Raw genomic sequence first — 16,332 nt, forward strand, 5'->3', positions numbered from 1 at the left:
GATATTCCCTTGTAGGATAGACCACATTTTGTTGATGCAGTCACTAGTTGATGAATATTTGGATAGTTTCCAACTTTGTGAATAGTGCTACTATGAACATTTTGCAGAAGTTTTTGTCTGAATACCTGTTTTCAATTCTTGAAGGTCTCTACCTAGGAATGGAATTGCTGAGTCATATGCACATTCTGGGCTTCCCAGATGGCACTAATGGTAAAGAACTCACTTGCCAATGTAGGAGATATCAGAAACACAGATTCGATCCCTGGGTCAAGAAGATTCCCTGGAGGAGGGCATGGCAACCCACTCCAGGATTCTTGCCTGGAGAATCCCATGGACAGAGGAACCTGGCGGGCTACAGTCCATTGCTTTGAAAAGAGCCAGACACGACTGCAGTGACTTAGCATGCGCACAAGCATGGGCATTCTATGTCTAATGCACATAGAGCATAGTTCCTGTTTGGAGGAACAGACAAATTATTTTCCACAATGGTGGCTCAATTTATATTCTCATGTGCTAATTTTTATTTTAAAATATTTATATTTATTTACTTATTTTATTGTGGCTGCACAGGCCCTTTGTTGTGGTATGCCAGCTTTCTCTAGTTGCGGTACCAAGGCTTAGTCGCCCCTTGGCATGTGAGACTTTAGTTTCCCCACCAGGGTGTGTCCTCTGCGTTAGAAGGCAGATTCTTAACCACTGGCCACCAGGGAAGTCCCCTGATTTACATTGTTAAGTGAAAAAAGAATGAGTTGCCAGTTGTGTGGCAAAAATATCTTCGAGGGGAAGTGGAGGAAGCATGGAGACCAATTTGGAGGTCATCCACTTTGTCCAGGGAGGAGGTGACTCTGGCCGAGCTTTCATCAGCAGAACATGAGGTGAGGGAAAGTGGATGGATTCTAGAGTGTCTGGGGACCTCTGACCTACAATTGAAAACTTCAGGTGGAATTCTAGCTGTGAGAAAAAATCATATGAGGGAGCTATGATCTGACTTTGAAGTGAAATGTAGTAGGGACATTTGAATCCTGCAATGGAAAATTTCTTCAGACACTCTCTCTGCTCAGTAATTGGTAGGGATATTGTTTTGTAGGGAAATTTCCATTATCTTGCTGGCTGGCTTGAAAATTCCTCTTGGGAATGAAACTTTTTTTTTTTTAGAAAGACACCTTGATGGGCAGCTGGGAGGAAGAAATGAGACACTGTAGTCCTCAGTCAATAAAAGCAAAGTCCACTAAAGCAAAGTTTAATGGTTATCCAGAATTTTCCCTAGTGTGGGTTTGTGTTAGTCACTCAGGCATGTCCGACTGTTTGTGACTGCATGGACTTTAGCCTGCCAGATTGCTCTGTCCATGGAATTCTCCAGGTAAGAATACTGGAGTGGGTAGCCATTCCTTTTTCCAGGGGATCTTCCCAACCCAGGGATCAAACCTGGGTCTCCTGCATGACAGGCAGATTCTTTACTGTCTAAGGCACCAGTGTGGGATTGGAGGAGAGAAAAAAGAGATGAGAGTAGATGAGGAAGGCATCATTAGGCAATACCATGTGGATGCCCGGGGACCTGGCCAGAGAAGCATCTCTAGAGAACTTTGTTGAACCATCTAACTTAATGCCCTGTGAAAAGACAAGACCATTGAGTCCCAGAGCGGCAAAATGCATGCAAAAAGAGGTGATAGTAAGTGGTAAAACTAAAAATCGAATGTCCTTTCTACTTTTCCCTTGCTATGGAATGTTTTCAAAGGGTTTCTTTGAAGAGAAATAAATACTCAAGTTGTACTTCCTGTAAGTTTATACTCCCTCCATTCATTCATCTATCCACCTACCTACCATCTATTTCATCATTCAGCAAATTTCATGGCACCTCTGCCATATAAGCTGAGGCTGGCATTGTCCAAAGGCAATCCTGTAGGGCCTTATTTTCCATGACAAGGAATTTGAATTTTATTCTAAGAGTAATGGGGACCCATGTAGGGTGGCCTAAACTTAAGTGAAAATGATATCTTTGGTTTGTGGATGGTGGGATGAAGGGGGCAAAAGCAGGAGCAAGGAGAAGCAGTCTCTAGATAACACAGTCCAACAGTCATATTGCCTTCAGCTATCTGGGCTTCTAAGCAGTTTAACAAGAATTTACTGAGCTGCTACTATGTACCAGGCCCAGTCACTCTGAGCACAGAGATGATCAGGGACTGTTTCCTGTCCTCCTGGAATTGAAGCTGCAGTGGGAGAAACAGAAGGAAGACAGGATTACGACTAGAGATGGGGCATCAGGATATCCAGATGGTGTGATGACAGAGGGTGAGAACCCCAACAAAACCTAAAGAGGCAGAGGCATCAAAGAGGGCTTCCTGGAGAAACTGGTATTTAAGTCGAGGATCTAGGGATGACTGGAACTTAGCTGGAGAGGTCATACTTGCCAAAGAAAACAGGATGAGCAAAGGCACTAAGGTATGGCAGAGCATGGTTTTATGTTAGAAAAACTAAGATCATGGCATCCAGTCCCATCACTTCATTGCAAATAGATGGGGAAGCAATGGAAACAGTGACAGGCTTTATTTTGGGGGGCTCCAAAATCACTGTAGATGGCGACTGCAGCCATGAAATTAAAAGATGCTTGCTCCTTGGAAGAAAAGCTATGATAAACCTAGACAGTAGATTAAAAAGCACAGACACCACTTTGCCACCAAAGGCCCATATAGTCCAAGCTATGGTTTTTTTCAGTAGTCATGTATGGATGTGAGAATTGGCTCATAAAGAAGGCCAAGGGCTGAAGAATTGATTCATTCAAACTGTGGTGCTGGAGAAGACACTTGAGAGTCCCTTGGACAGCAAGGAGATCAAACCAGTCAATCCTAAAGGAACTCAGTCATGACTGTTCATTGAAAGGACTGATGCTGAACTGAAACTCCAATACTTTGGCCACCTGATGTGAAGAGCCAACTTACTGAAAAAGACTCTGATGCTGGGAAAGATTGAAGGCAAAAGGAGAAGGGGAAGACAGAGGATGAGATGGTTGGATGGCATCACTGATTTGATGAACACGAGTTTGAGCAAGCTCCTGGAGATAGTGAAGGACAGAGAAGCCTGGTGTGCTTCAGCCCATGGGGTCACAAAGAGTCGGGCATGACTAAGTGACTGAACAACAACACACAAGATTCATTAAGAAAGGAGGCTAAATATTACTACCCAGATAAGTACAAGTGATATGTGTGTGTGTGTTTGTGTGTGTGTGTTTTAAGCTGATCAGTACTGGAGTGTGGTTGTGAATAGGACATGAGAGTGGAGATGCTGTCAGGAGTTGGGAATGATAGATATTGCTTGGCTTAGACTCTGATGGTACTGGGGAGCCACTGATTATAAGAGGAAGAGGGATAAACCCTCCTCCTTCTGCTCCTCTCTCAGCGAACAGTCATAGTCTGAGCATGTGTGGGCAAGAGAGGCTGAGACCTTAGGAAGCAAATTCAATATGCTGTTTGTTGGTATAAGGTGTATGTGCGAGGAGCATATTTCCAGGGGCAATTTATCTCTGTTGTAAAAAATAATCTTTTCCTCCTGTTATACTAATCATCTATTTGTTTTGAAAATTTTCAAAATATGGACTAGAAGAATAAATAAAAATTTAAACCTGCTATTCCATCCCCTAGTGATAAATCTGCTAGTACTTTATTGTATATCTTTCCTGTTGTTTAAAATTACATAACCATGATTTTTATATAAATGAGATCATAGTCTGTGCTCTGATTTATCAGTTGTTTTTCACTTAGCAATATAGCATTAACAGCTCCCTGCGTTCATTTCCTAGGGCTGTCGAAACAAAGTACCACAACCTGGGTGGATTAAAGCAACAGAAATATATTGTCTCACAGTCTGGCGGCTAGAAGTCTGAGATCAAGGTGCCTACTGGGCCATGATCCCTCTGAAACCTACAGGGAATTCTTCCTTGCCTTTTTCTAGCTTCTGGCGGAGGCTGCCCATCGTTAGTGTTCCTTGGTTGGCAGCTGCATCACTCTGCCTTTGTCATCGTGTGACATTCTCCTTGTGTGTCTGCGTCTTCACGTGGCCTGACTCTAATGTACCTCGTCTTGACTGTGAGGTCTGCAACAACCCTGTGTCCAAACAAAGTCATGTTCTGAGGTCCTGGGAATTATGACTTCAATGTGGCTTTTGAGTGGGGGGAGGGAACATAATTCATAATAGCTTCTCTTGCCACTCAATATTGTTTTTTTAAATAATTTAATTAATTCATTTATTTGCTGTGCTGGGTCTTCATTGGTGCTCTCAGGCTCTCTCTAGTTGCAGAGAGAAGGGTGTGCTCTTCGCTGCGGTGACGGGCTTCTCACTGCAATGGCCTCTCGTGGAGAACAGACTCTAGGATGCACAGGCTTCAGTACTTGAGGTGGCGCAGGAGCTTAGTTGCCACAAGGCATGGGATCTTCTTGGACCAGGGAACGAACCCATGTCTCCTGCACTGGCAGGTGGATTCTTTACCACTGAGCCACCAAGGGAGCCCTCAATATTGTTTCATAATATGAGTTTTTAAAATTGAAGTATAGTTGACTTAAAATGTTGTATTTGTTTCAGGTGTACAGCAAAGTACAAAGATATATATATATATATTTTTTTTCAGATTCTTTTCCCTTATAAATTATCAGAAGATATTGACTGTAGTTCCCTGTACTATATGGTAGGTCCTTGTTGTTTATTTAGTTTATATATAGTAGTGTGTGTATGTTGCTCCCAACCGCCTAATTTACCCCTCCTCTCCACCTTTCCATTTTGGTAACCATAAGTTTATTTTCTATGTCTGTGAGTCTGTTTCTGATTTGTAAATAACTTCATTTGCATCAATTCTTTTTCGATTCCACATATAAGTGATACATGATATTTGTCTTTGATTTACTTCACTTTGTATGGTAATCTCTAGGTTCATCTATGTTGTTACAAAAGGCATTATTTCATCCTTTTTTATGGCTGAGTAATACTGCATTGATATATATGTATGTATATATATATATAATATACATCTTTTTTATCTGTTCATCTGTTGATGGATATTTAGCTTGTTTCCATGTCTTGCCTATCGTAAATAGTGCTGCTATGAACATTGGGTTGAATGTATCTTTTTGAACTATGGTTTTCTCCAGGTATATACTCAGGAGTGGATTGCTGGATCATATGGCAGCTCTATTTTTAGTTTTCTCTAGGAAGCTCCATATTATTCTTTGGGGCTTCCCAGGTGGCTCAGTGGTAAAGAATCCACCTGTCAACACAGGAGACACTAGAGATGTGGGTTCGATCCCTTGAGTTGGGAAGATATCCTGAAGAAGGAAATGGCAACCCACTCCAGTTTTCTTGCCAGGAAAATCCCACAGACAGAGGAACCTGGAAGGCTACAGTCCATAGGGTCGCAAGGAGTTGGACGCAACTGAGGATGGAGTGTGCACACATACTGTTTTCCATAGTGGCTACATCGAGAAAATATTCTATTTTCAGTTTAGTCAGTTCAGTCGCTCAGTCGTGTCCAACTATTTGGACCCCATGGACTGCAGCATGCCAGGCTTCCCTGTCCATTACCAACTCCTGGGGCTTACTCAAACTCATGTCCATAGAGTTGGTGATGCCATCCAACCATCTCACCCTCTGTCATCCACTTTTCCTCCTGTCTTCAATCTTTCCCAGCATCAGGATCTTTTCCAGTGAATCAGTTCTTTGTATCAGGTGGCCAAAGTATTGGAGTTTCAGCTTCAGCATCAGTCCTTCCAATAAATATTCAGGACTGATTTCCTTTAGGATGAACTGGTTGGATCTCCTTGCAGTCCAAGGGACTCTCAAGAGTCTTCTCCAACACCACAGTTCAAAAGCATCAATTCTTCAGCTCCCAGCTTTCTTTATAGTCCAACTCTCACATCCATACATGACTACTGGAAAAACCATAGCTTCGCCCAGATGGACCTTTGTTGGCAAAGTAATGTCTCTGCTTTTCAATATGCTGTCTAGGTTGGTTATAGCTGTTCTTCTAAGGAGCAAGCGTCTTTTAATTTCATGGCTGCAGTCACCATCTGCAGTGATTTTGGAGCCCCAAAACATAAAGTCAGCCACTGTTTCCATTCCCATCTATTTGCCATGAACTGATGGGACTGGATGCCATGATCTTAGTTTTCTGAATAATGAGTTTTAAGCCAACTTTTTCACTTTCCTCTTTCACTCTCATCAAGATGCTCTTTAGTTCTTCTTCACTTTCTGCCATAAGGATGGTGTCATCTGCATATCTGAGGTTATTGATATTTCTCCCGGCAATCTTGATTTCAGCTTGCACTTCCTCCAGCCCAGTGTTCCTCATGATGTACTGCATAGAAGTTAAAGAAGCAGAGTGACAATATACAGCCTTGATGTACTCCTTTCCCAATTTGGAACCAGTCTGCTGTTCCATGTCCAGTTCTAACTGTTGCTTCCTGACCTGCATACAGATTTCTCAGGAGGCAGGTAAAGTCATCTGGTATTTCCATCTCTTTAAGAATTTTCTATAGTTTGTTGTGATCCACACACTCAAAGGCTTTGGCATAGTCAATAAAGCAGAAATAGATGTTTTTCTGGTATTCTCTTGCTTTTTCAATGATTCAACAGATGTTAGCAATTTGATCTCTGGTTCCTCTGGCTTTTCTAAATCCAACTTGAACATACGAAGTTCACAGTTCATGTACTGTTGAAGCCTGGCTTGGAGAATTTTGAGTATTACATTGCTAGTGTGTGGGTTGAGTGCAATTGTGCAGTAGTTTGAACATTCTTTGGCATTGCCTTTCTTTGGGATTTGAATGAAAACTGACCTTTTCCAGTCCTGTGGCCACTGCTGAGTTTTCCAAATTTGCTGGCATATTGAGTGCAGCACTTTCACAGCATCATCTTTCAGGATTTGAAATAGCTCAACTGGAATTCCATCACCTCCACTAGCTTTGTCTGTAGTGATGCTTCCTAAGGCCCACTTGACTTTGCATTCCAGGATGTTTGGCTCTAGGTCAGTGATCACACCATTGTGATTATCTGGGTCATGAAGATCTTTTTTGTATAGTTCTTGTATTCTTGCCACCTCTTCTTAATATCTTCTGCTTCTGTTAGGTCCATACCATTTCTGTCCTTTATTGAGCCCATCTTTGCATGAAATGTTCCCTTGGTAGCTCTAATTTTCTTGAAGAGATCTCTGCTGCTGCTGTTGCTGCTAAGTTGCTTCAGTCGTGCCTGACTCTGTGCGACCCCGTAGACGGCAGCCCACCAGGCTCCTCTGTCCCTGGGATTCTCCAGGCAAGAACATTGGAGTGGGTTGCCATTTCCTTCTCCAATGCATGAAAGTGAAAAGTGAAAGTGAAGTCACTCAGTCCTCTTCGTGACCCCATGGACTGCAGCCTACCAGGCTCCTCTGTCCATGGGATTCTGGAGTGGGTTGCCATTGCCTTCTCCGAAGAGATTGCTAGTCTTTCCCATTCTATTGTCTTCCTCTATTTCTTTCCATTGATCCCTGAGGAAGGCTTTCTTATCTCTCCTTGCTATTCTTTGGAACTCTGCATTCAAATGGGTCTATCTTTTCTTTTCTCCTTTGCCTTTAGCTTCTCCTTATGGGCATATACGGAGAAGGCAATGGCACTCCACTCCAGTACTCTTGCCTGGAAAATCCCATGAACGGAGGAGCCTGGTAGGCTGCAGTCCATGGGGTCACGAAGAGTCGGACACGACTGAGCGACTTCCCTATGGGCATATAAATGTTCAGAGGTCAGTCCTGCTTTAGACTAAATATGTAACCTGTGACCTGTCCTTGTCCAGCCCCTGCAGTGATAGGGGCTGTCACCCTGACACCAGTGATGCTGGCATGGTCTGAACTCACCAAAGCTCCCACTGTCCCCTATCGCCTACTCACGAAGAAGGACAGTAGACTCAAGTTCTTCCAGAAGCCTTTTAAACACAAAGGCAAGAATCAAAGGGGAAGCCTCACATGACCAGACGTCTCCGGATCCGAGTCTCCCCCATGCAGATCCTGCTTATCCAGATGTGGCCACATATTGGAACGCACCCAACAGCAAGCTGTGATTCATCAGCTCCTCAGCTGAATTCAACAATCGTTCTATTCAACCTGCTTTATGAGTGTAGGCGAAAAATTTCCAGCCCCAGTTGCTTAGGATGTCATCAATGATCTCAAAGGCAGTTGCAACAGACTAAAAGGAAAATTTGTTTATTTGCTTTAAATCATAGATCCTTCCTTTTATGAGCAGGGGAGCTTCAGAAGCCCGTCTTGATGATTCCTTAGAGCAACAGCAGTGTAAGTATTGTCTGTTAGGGATATAAAGGGGGTTTCTGTGTACATTCTCCCCTCTGATTCTCCAAAAACCCCAGCCCAGTAGGGGAGGTGAGTTGTTACAGGAGGCTCCGAGCTGTCTTAACTCGCCCAAACCTGCTCAGCTTATAATGACACCACCGTGGGAAGTTCAAATTGTCGATATGATCTTATTTAATCTTCCCCCAAAACCTGGAAGGGAAGTGCTATGGCCGTCCCCCTTCCAGGGACAAATGAAACTTTGGAAGACATACTGCCTCACTCAAGCTCACGCAGCTTAGCAAGCCCCAGAGCTGGTCTCGAGCCCCGGCTGCCTGATGCTCAGGTGACACTCGTGGCCACTAGTCCGTCCTGTGCGGGGCCAAGACACACCCGGCACCTTCACTGGCTCTTGACTTTTTTTCTCCACATTTGGTTTCAACAGTGAAAGTTTATCTCCATTTTCAACTGGATGAGATAATATATACCCTTGAGGCACTGCCCTTGATTCTATTACTTTAGGCAAGAACTTTTGGTGGCCAGGCCAGCTGACAATAGGGATATTACTTAAAGATTTGCCAGATTAAGGGGCTCAGTGTCCTGTCAACTGATAGGCAGGAATATTTACCGGGGGCTCACGGATCCCCAGAGTGTTCACAGATTGTCTTTAGAGAAATATCCATATGAAGATCTTATAAGTATATGTGCTTTTCTGGAAGGCAGTCCATATCACTTCTCATGAGAATTTGTGAGGTCTTTGTGACCTGGAAATAAATTAAAACCAAAAACAATTCGTATTGTTTCCTACTTGTATGGCAGGCTTTCTGGAAACCACCGTGATTTTCAAAACAACAACAACAACAACAACAACAACCTTTTGCCTTTGAATATTGCAGTAGACAGAGCACTAAAAGGTGAATTCCAACCCACATGCTCAGCAGATGCTTAAGAAACACAGGGTGAGGGACATGATGCTTTATAGAGAGAGGTCTGGTCTGAGAAGGAAATGGAGTGATGTGTCCAAGGACCTAGGATGCTCATCATCCAAACAAAATCACCAGCGCCTCTGGGCTCCACCTCCAGAACATGCCCGGGATTCCTGCCCTGCACCCCAGCTTCCACTTTGTTCTTACACTCACCCTGCCTTTCTGTTTCTTGACAGTCCCCAGCGGTGTCCCACTGCCTTCAGAATACACCTAAGCTCCTGGCGATGGCTGCACAGCAGACACGACCTGCCTGGTTCCCTACATTCTCTGCTTTCAACCTGGTCCGCTTTCAACCTACTCCAGCCTTTGAACCTCGAGCTTGCTCCTTCCTCAGGCCTCTGCATTTGCTGGAATCTTCTGCTCCTCGATCTTAGCAGGACCACATCCTTCTCATCCATCAGGTCCCTGGGAAGTGCTGTCTCTTGAGCGTCACCTCCCTTCTAAGGAATCTATTCTATGGGAATGTGTGTCTGCCTTTCTTTCCAGGCTTTATCACCATTAAACAATGATGTCCTTTACCTACTTACTTGGCTAGCCTGTAGGATACAAGCTCCATTGGCTTGCCTGACTTAGAGATTCAATAAATACATGTTGAGAAGGAAGGGATGGGCAGATAGACAGATGGTCAGCGTTCTCCCTGAAGCTGAGGCTCGCTAGATCTTCCTTGAGGGAAACCTGCAGTAGCGAAGTGTTGGAATGTTATGGGGACTGACAGCTTCCTTCAAAGCACGGGAGGCTCATTTTCACCCCACTTAGTAGTGAATTATGTTACCTGCTGGTGAGGGCGATGCCACAAGGCCCGTAATTAGTTCCCTGATTATTCACAATTGGAGCGATCACGGCTAACGGATGGTGTTCACCACAAAAACCTGTCGGAGAGCCAGACCATTTGGCAGCCACTGCGCATTCCCAAGAAGGCAGATCAATTTCCATTTGATTTGTTTAAAAATAACAAATAAACAATGCGGAGCTGTTTGCAAGGTTTGGGTGCCTCTTCTCTGAAATCTGGGGGAAAAGAGGCAGCTTGAAATTGCCAGTTAGGAGAAGACAGGCAGAGCACGCTCATGGCCCCATCAGATTCCCCTATAATCAGAGCTAATAACTGTGTTTTTCTACTACTAAACAATTCTGTTATTTTAAAGCTTCTAGTTAGCGAGTGGGCTAAATGGTACTTGGGGGCTGGCCACAGAGAAGATGCCTTCTGAAATGTAGCAATGAAGCCTGTTTCCCACTTTGTTCTGATCTTGTCGCAGGCTGACGGGTGATCTAGTGACACTCATGGGGAGAGATACTGGATGGATGAAATGTCTCAAGAAACCTAGAAATGCACAGCTTTTCCTGGAATTCAAAGGGCGCCAGTATTTGCTCTAGGATCATGAATTTAAAAACTTCCTCTGCCTCTGCTGCTGCTAAGTCGCTTCAATCGTGTCTGACTCTGTGCGACCCCATAGACGGCAGCCCACTAGGCTGCTCTGTCCCTGGGATTCTCCAGGCAAGAGTACGGGAGGGGGTTGCCATTGCCTTCTAAAATGCATGAAAGTGAAAAGTGAAAGTGAAGTCGCTCAGTTGTGCCCAACGCCTAGCCTCACTTCACTCTTAATCTTGGTTCTTCCCTGACCAATGCTACTTCCCGAATATCTAAATACAGCCCTTTTTCCAGCTAAACCCTTCAGTGACTTCCCACTGCTGTTAGTTGGTGCCTTTGCTGCTCAGGTGTCTCACATGACCATGTCAGCCTGTACCCTGCATCCTGGCCCCACCTTCCCCATACCTATCCATACCCCCACCCCTTTACCTTCAAGCTCTCAAATAGTGAATCATCATCTCCATGTAGAAGAGTGATCAAAGTTATGTAGTCTTGGAGCTAGGATGCCTGGTTCTAATTCTAGCTCCAATGCCTATCAGCTGTGTGACCTCGGGCAAGTCATTTGACCTCTCTAGGCCACAGGTGCCATGTCTTTAACAAGAGGATAATAGAAGTGTTTACTGTATAAGGTGATTTTTTTGTATATTTTTAAAATTTTATTTATTTTAATTAGAGGCTAATTACTTTAAATATTGTATTGGTTTTCCCATACATCAACGTGAATCTGCCACAGGTGTACACATGTTCCCAATCCTGAACCCCTCTCCCGCCAGTGTTAAATACATGATGACCATACAGTGCTTCCAACAAAAGGGTTGATGGATGCTGTGTGCTCAGAAAAGGTAAGTGGGAGGTATTATTCCCCTACTATGCTTTGTTTTTCTTTGCACATGCTGTTTGCTTTGTATGAATCTCTCTTTCTGCCCCAATCCCTTATTCTCTCAGTGGACTCATCTTTTTGTTTTCTGTTGAGATGTCTCCTCTCCCTGGAATCCTTCCAAATCCCATATCTGTGGGTTAAGTGTCTTTCTCTGGATCCAAGAGGACTCTCAACTTTTTCCATCACAGGTGTCATCCCCAGTGTATTATTTAATGTTTGTTTCAAGATAATTTTATGTTCACACACTGCCACAAAAAATAATACACAAAGATCCCCTGTGTCCTTTGCCCAGGTTTCCCCAGTGTCAAACTGTCGTCCCTACAGACTAGAACACTGACTCGATATGGTTCAAGATACACATTTCCATCATCACAATTATCCTTCCAGTTGCCTTTTTATAGCCATGATCACTTACCTCCAGCTATCACCACCACCTAACATTTGGCAACCATTCAGCTGTCATCTGTCCTCCATTTCTATAAACATGCCATTTCTGAAGTGTCACATGAGAGGAATGACCAAGTACGTAACACTTTGGGTTTGAAGTTTTTCACTCAGGGTAGCTCTTCCTGAGATTCATCCACATTGTTTCCTGGATCAATGATTCCCATGTTACTGAGTGGCAGATGACACCACCCTTATGGCAGAAAGTGAAGAGGAACTCAAAAGCCTCTTGATGAAAGTGAAAGTGGAGAGTGAAAAAGTTGGCTTAAAGCTCAACATTCAGAAAACGAAGATCATGGCATCCGGTCCCATCACTTCATGGGAAATAGATGGGGAAACAGTGGAAACAGTGTCAGACTTTATTTTTCTGGGCTCCAAAATCACTATAGATGGTGACTGCAGCCATGAAATTAAAAGACGCTTACTCCTTGGAAGGAAAGTTATGACCAACCTAGATAGCATATTCAAAAGCAGAGACATTATTTTGCCAACAAAGATTCGTCTAGTCAAGGCTATGGTTTTTCCTGTGGTCATGTATGGATGTGAGAGTTGGACCGTGAAGAAGGCTGAGCGCCGAAGAATTGATGCTTTTGAACTGTGGTGTTGGAGAAGACTCTTGAGAGTCCCTTGGACTGCAAGGAGATCCAACCAGTCCATTCTGAAGGAGATCAGCCCTGGGTGTTCTTTGGAAGGAATGATGCTAAAGCTGAAACTCCAGTACTTTGGCCACCTCATGTGAAGAGTTGACTCATTGGAAAAGACTGATGCTGGGAGGGATTGGGGGCAAGAGGAGAAGGGGACGACAGAGGATGAGATGGCTGGATGGCATCACTGACTCGATGGACATGAGCCTGAGTGAACTCCGGGAGTTGGTGATGGACAGGGAGGCCCTGGCATGCTGCGATTCATGGGGTCGCAAAGAGTCGGACACGACTGAGCGACTGATCTGATCTGATCTGATGTTGAAGTCTATCTATGTTGTTTGTGGCTAATGTGAAACTCATCAGCAGGAGAAGGGAACAAAAGCCAGAAAACCCTCAGTGAACAGATGAGTCTAACACGCTCTATGTCATCAGCTCTATCCCCAGTTCCACAGTCCCCTGACTGGGCACTGAGAACTAGGGGGCTTGGCAAAAGCCAGCATCCCAGGCTGGAGAGCAAACTCGTAAAGACTTTTTTCAGAGGATTTCCACTGCATAATGACCTGCCCATTGGCATACATAAAATTCAAAAATGACTTTACCGTTAGCACAAATAATTATTGCATAGATTAAGGTATTTCTAATGGCAAAAATGAGTACATATCCATAGAAAGTTTTTAAAGATTGTACCATATTACAGTTTGTATTAGCAACAGGAGAGAAAACATTGTGTGTGCCCGTCAGCTGGGAATGCTTCAAAAATTACAGCCATGTGTTACATAGAATATAATGTGACAATTAAAGTTAAATGGGACAGATACATATTTAATTACCTGAAAATACAATAAATTCCTCTGGAGAGAGATAATTCCAGCTGGCAAACATTCACATTTAAAAAAACATGTAGTTGACACACAGTGTAATGTTTCAGGTGTATTACACTGTGGTTTGACATTTGCATACGTTATGAAATGATCGCCGTAAGTCTAGTAACCCTTTGTTCCCATAACAAGTTATTACAACATCATTGACCATGTTTCTAATGCTGTATGTCACATCCCCATGGATGACTTATTTTATATCTAGAGGTTTATACTCTTTATCACCTTCACTGTTTCCCACCCCAATCCTCCTCTGGTCTGGAAACCACCCATTGTTCTCTGTATCTATAAGACTGTTGCTTTGTATTTTGTTTTGTTTGTAGACTCCATGTATAAGTGAGATTAGGCTTCCCGGGTGGTGCTAGTGGTAAAGAACCCGCCTGCCAATACAAGAGACATAAGAGATACAGTTTCGATCCCTGGGTTGGGAAGATTCCCTAGAGGAGGACATGGCAACCCACTCCAGTATTCTTGCCTGGAGAATCCCCGTGGACAGAGGAGCCTGGAGGGCTGCAGTCCATGGAGTCACAAAGAGTTGGACATGCCTGAAGCAACTGAGCACACAAGCATAATTGAGATCACCCAGTATTTGTCTTTCTCTGTCTGACTTATTTCATGTAGTAAAATAATATAATACCCTCTGGATCCATCCATGTTGTCACAGTTGGCAATATTTCTTTCTTATGGCCAAGTAACATTCCATCGCATATATACATATATATATGTATATATATATACACACACATATATACACACACACATCTTCTTTATCCACTCATCAGTCGATGGACAATTAAGGTGCTTCCATAGTGCAGCTATTGTAAACAGTGCTGCAATAAACATTGGTGTGCATATGTCTTCTTTCAGTGTTTTTGTTTTCTTCCAGTAAATACCCAGAATGAAGTTGCTGAACTGTAAGGCAGCTCCATTTTTAATTTTGGGGGGAATCTTCTTTGGAAAACAGTGGATACACCAATTTACATTTCCACCAACAGTGCACAAGGATCCCTTCTTCTTCACATCCTCGCCAATATTTGCTGTTTGCTGTTTTTTGATGATAGTCATTCTGATAGGTGTGAGGTAGTATCTCATTGTGCTTTTGGTTTGGATTCTCTGATTATGAGTGATATCAGGCATCTTTTCATATGTTTGTTGGTCATCTTATGTCTTCTTTAGAAATGTCTATTTGGGTCCTCTGCCCATTAAAAAAAAGTTTTTTTTTATGTTGAGCTGTATTTCTTCTTTGTAAATTTTGGATATTAACCCCTTAGCAGATACATTTCTTGCAAAAGTCTCCTCCCATTCAGGAGGCTGCTTTTTCATTTTGCTGATAGTTTCTTGTGTTGTGCAAAAGTTTTGTAGTTTGATGCTGTTCTACTTGTTTATTTTTGTTTTTTTGCCTGAGGTCCAAAAAAATATTGCTAAGATCAGTGTTAAAGAGTATACTGCCTATGTTTTCTTCTAAGAGTTTTATGGTTTCAGGTATTAACATTTAAGTATTTAACCCATTTTGAGTTTATTTTTACATATTGTATGAGAAAGTAGTCCAATTTGATTCTTTTGCATGTTTTCCCAGTACCATTTATTGGAGAGGCAGTCTCTTCCACATTGTATATCCTTGCCTTCTTTGCCATAGATTATGTGTGTGTGTGTGTGTGTGTGTGTGTGTGTGCTTAATTGTGTCCGACTCTTTGAGACCCCATGGACTACGTAGGACCCAGTCTATGGAATTTTCCAGGTAAGAATACTGGAGAGGATTGCTATTTCCTACTCCAGGGGATCTCCCCAACCCAAGGATTGAACCCTGATCTCTTGCATCTCCTGCATTGGCAGGTGGATTCTTTATCACTGAGGTACCTGGGGAGCCCGCTTTCATAGATTAATTGATCATGTAAGTGTGAGTTTTTTTTTCTGGGCTCTGTATTCTGTTCCACTGATTTGTGTGTCTGTGTTTATGCCAGTAATGTACTGTTTTGATGACTGTAACTCTGTAGTATAGTTTGAAATTTGGGAGTGGTACTTCAAGCTTTGTCTTCTTTTTCAAAATAGTTTTGACTATTCAGGGTCTTTATGTTTTCACACAAATTTTAGAATGACTTGTTTGTGTTCTGTGAAAAATGCTTTTTGTACTTTGATCTGTAGATTGTCTTGGGTAATACAGTCATTTTAACAATATTAATTCTTGCAAAACATGAGTATGGTATACTATATCTTTCCACTTGTTTTAATCATTTTCAATTGCTTTTGTCAACATCTTATAATTCTCAGAGTACAAACCTTTTACCTTCTTGGTCAAATTTATTCCTAGGTATTTTATTCTTTTTGATGTAATTGTAAGTGAGATTTTTTTCCTTAGTTTCTCTTTCTGAGAATAAGTTACTAGTGTATTTCTATGCAACAGATTTCTGTGTATCATTTTAATATCCTGAGGCTTCATTGAAATCATTTATTAGTTCTAACAGCTTTTGGTAGTGTCTTCAGAATTTTCTGTGTATAGTATTATGTCATCTGCAAATAGTGACATTTTCATTTCTTCCTTTCCAACTTGGATTTCTTTTATTTCTTTTTCTTGTCTAACTGCTGTGGCGAGGACTTCCAATACTAAAAGTGGTGAGAGTGGACATCCTTGTCTTGTCCCTGATCTTAGAGGAAAAGTTTTCAGCTTTTCACCATTGAGTGTGATATTAGCTGTGAGCTTGTTAGGTATGCCCTTTATTATCTTTATTATTAGAGAGCATGTTCCCTATATACCCATTTTGTTGACAATTTTCATCATACTGCTAAGTCACTTCAGTTGTGTCCGACTCTGTGCGAACCCATAGACGGCAGTCCACCAGGCTCCAC

General features: G+C 42.7%; 1 long non-coding RNA gene across 2 annotated transcripts in view; it reads left to right on the top strand.

Moving 5' to 3' along the window:
- Positions 1–12,259, top strand: part of LOC112581791 — a 62,302-nt gene extending 50,043 nt beyond the window's left edge. Inside the window, exons 1-3 of one of the 2 annotated variants that reach the window (XR_003106420.3) lie at positions 7,614–7,752; positions 8,230–8,296; positions 10,530–12,259. This is a non-coding gene — a long non-coding RNA (uncharacterized LOC112581791). Of the gene's footprint in view, positions 1–7,613; positions 7,753–8,229; positions 8,297–10,529 lie in introns of those variants that run through there. The other variant, XR_003106419.3, reaches the window with a different exon arrangement.
- Positions 12,260–16,332: the final 4,073 nt, after the last annotated feature.

Source organism: Bubalus bubalis, chromosome 24, assembly GCF_019923935.1.
Source record: "Bubalus bubalis isolate 160015118507 breed Murrah chromosome 24, NDDB_SH_1, whole genome shotgun sequence".
In the NCBI taxonomy this organism is placed as follows: domain Eukaryota; kingdom Metazoa; phylum Chordata; class Mammalia; order Artiodactyla; family Bovidae; genus Bubalus; species Bubalus bubalis.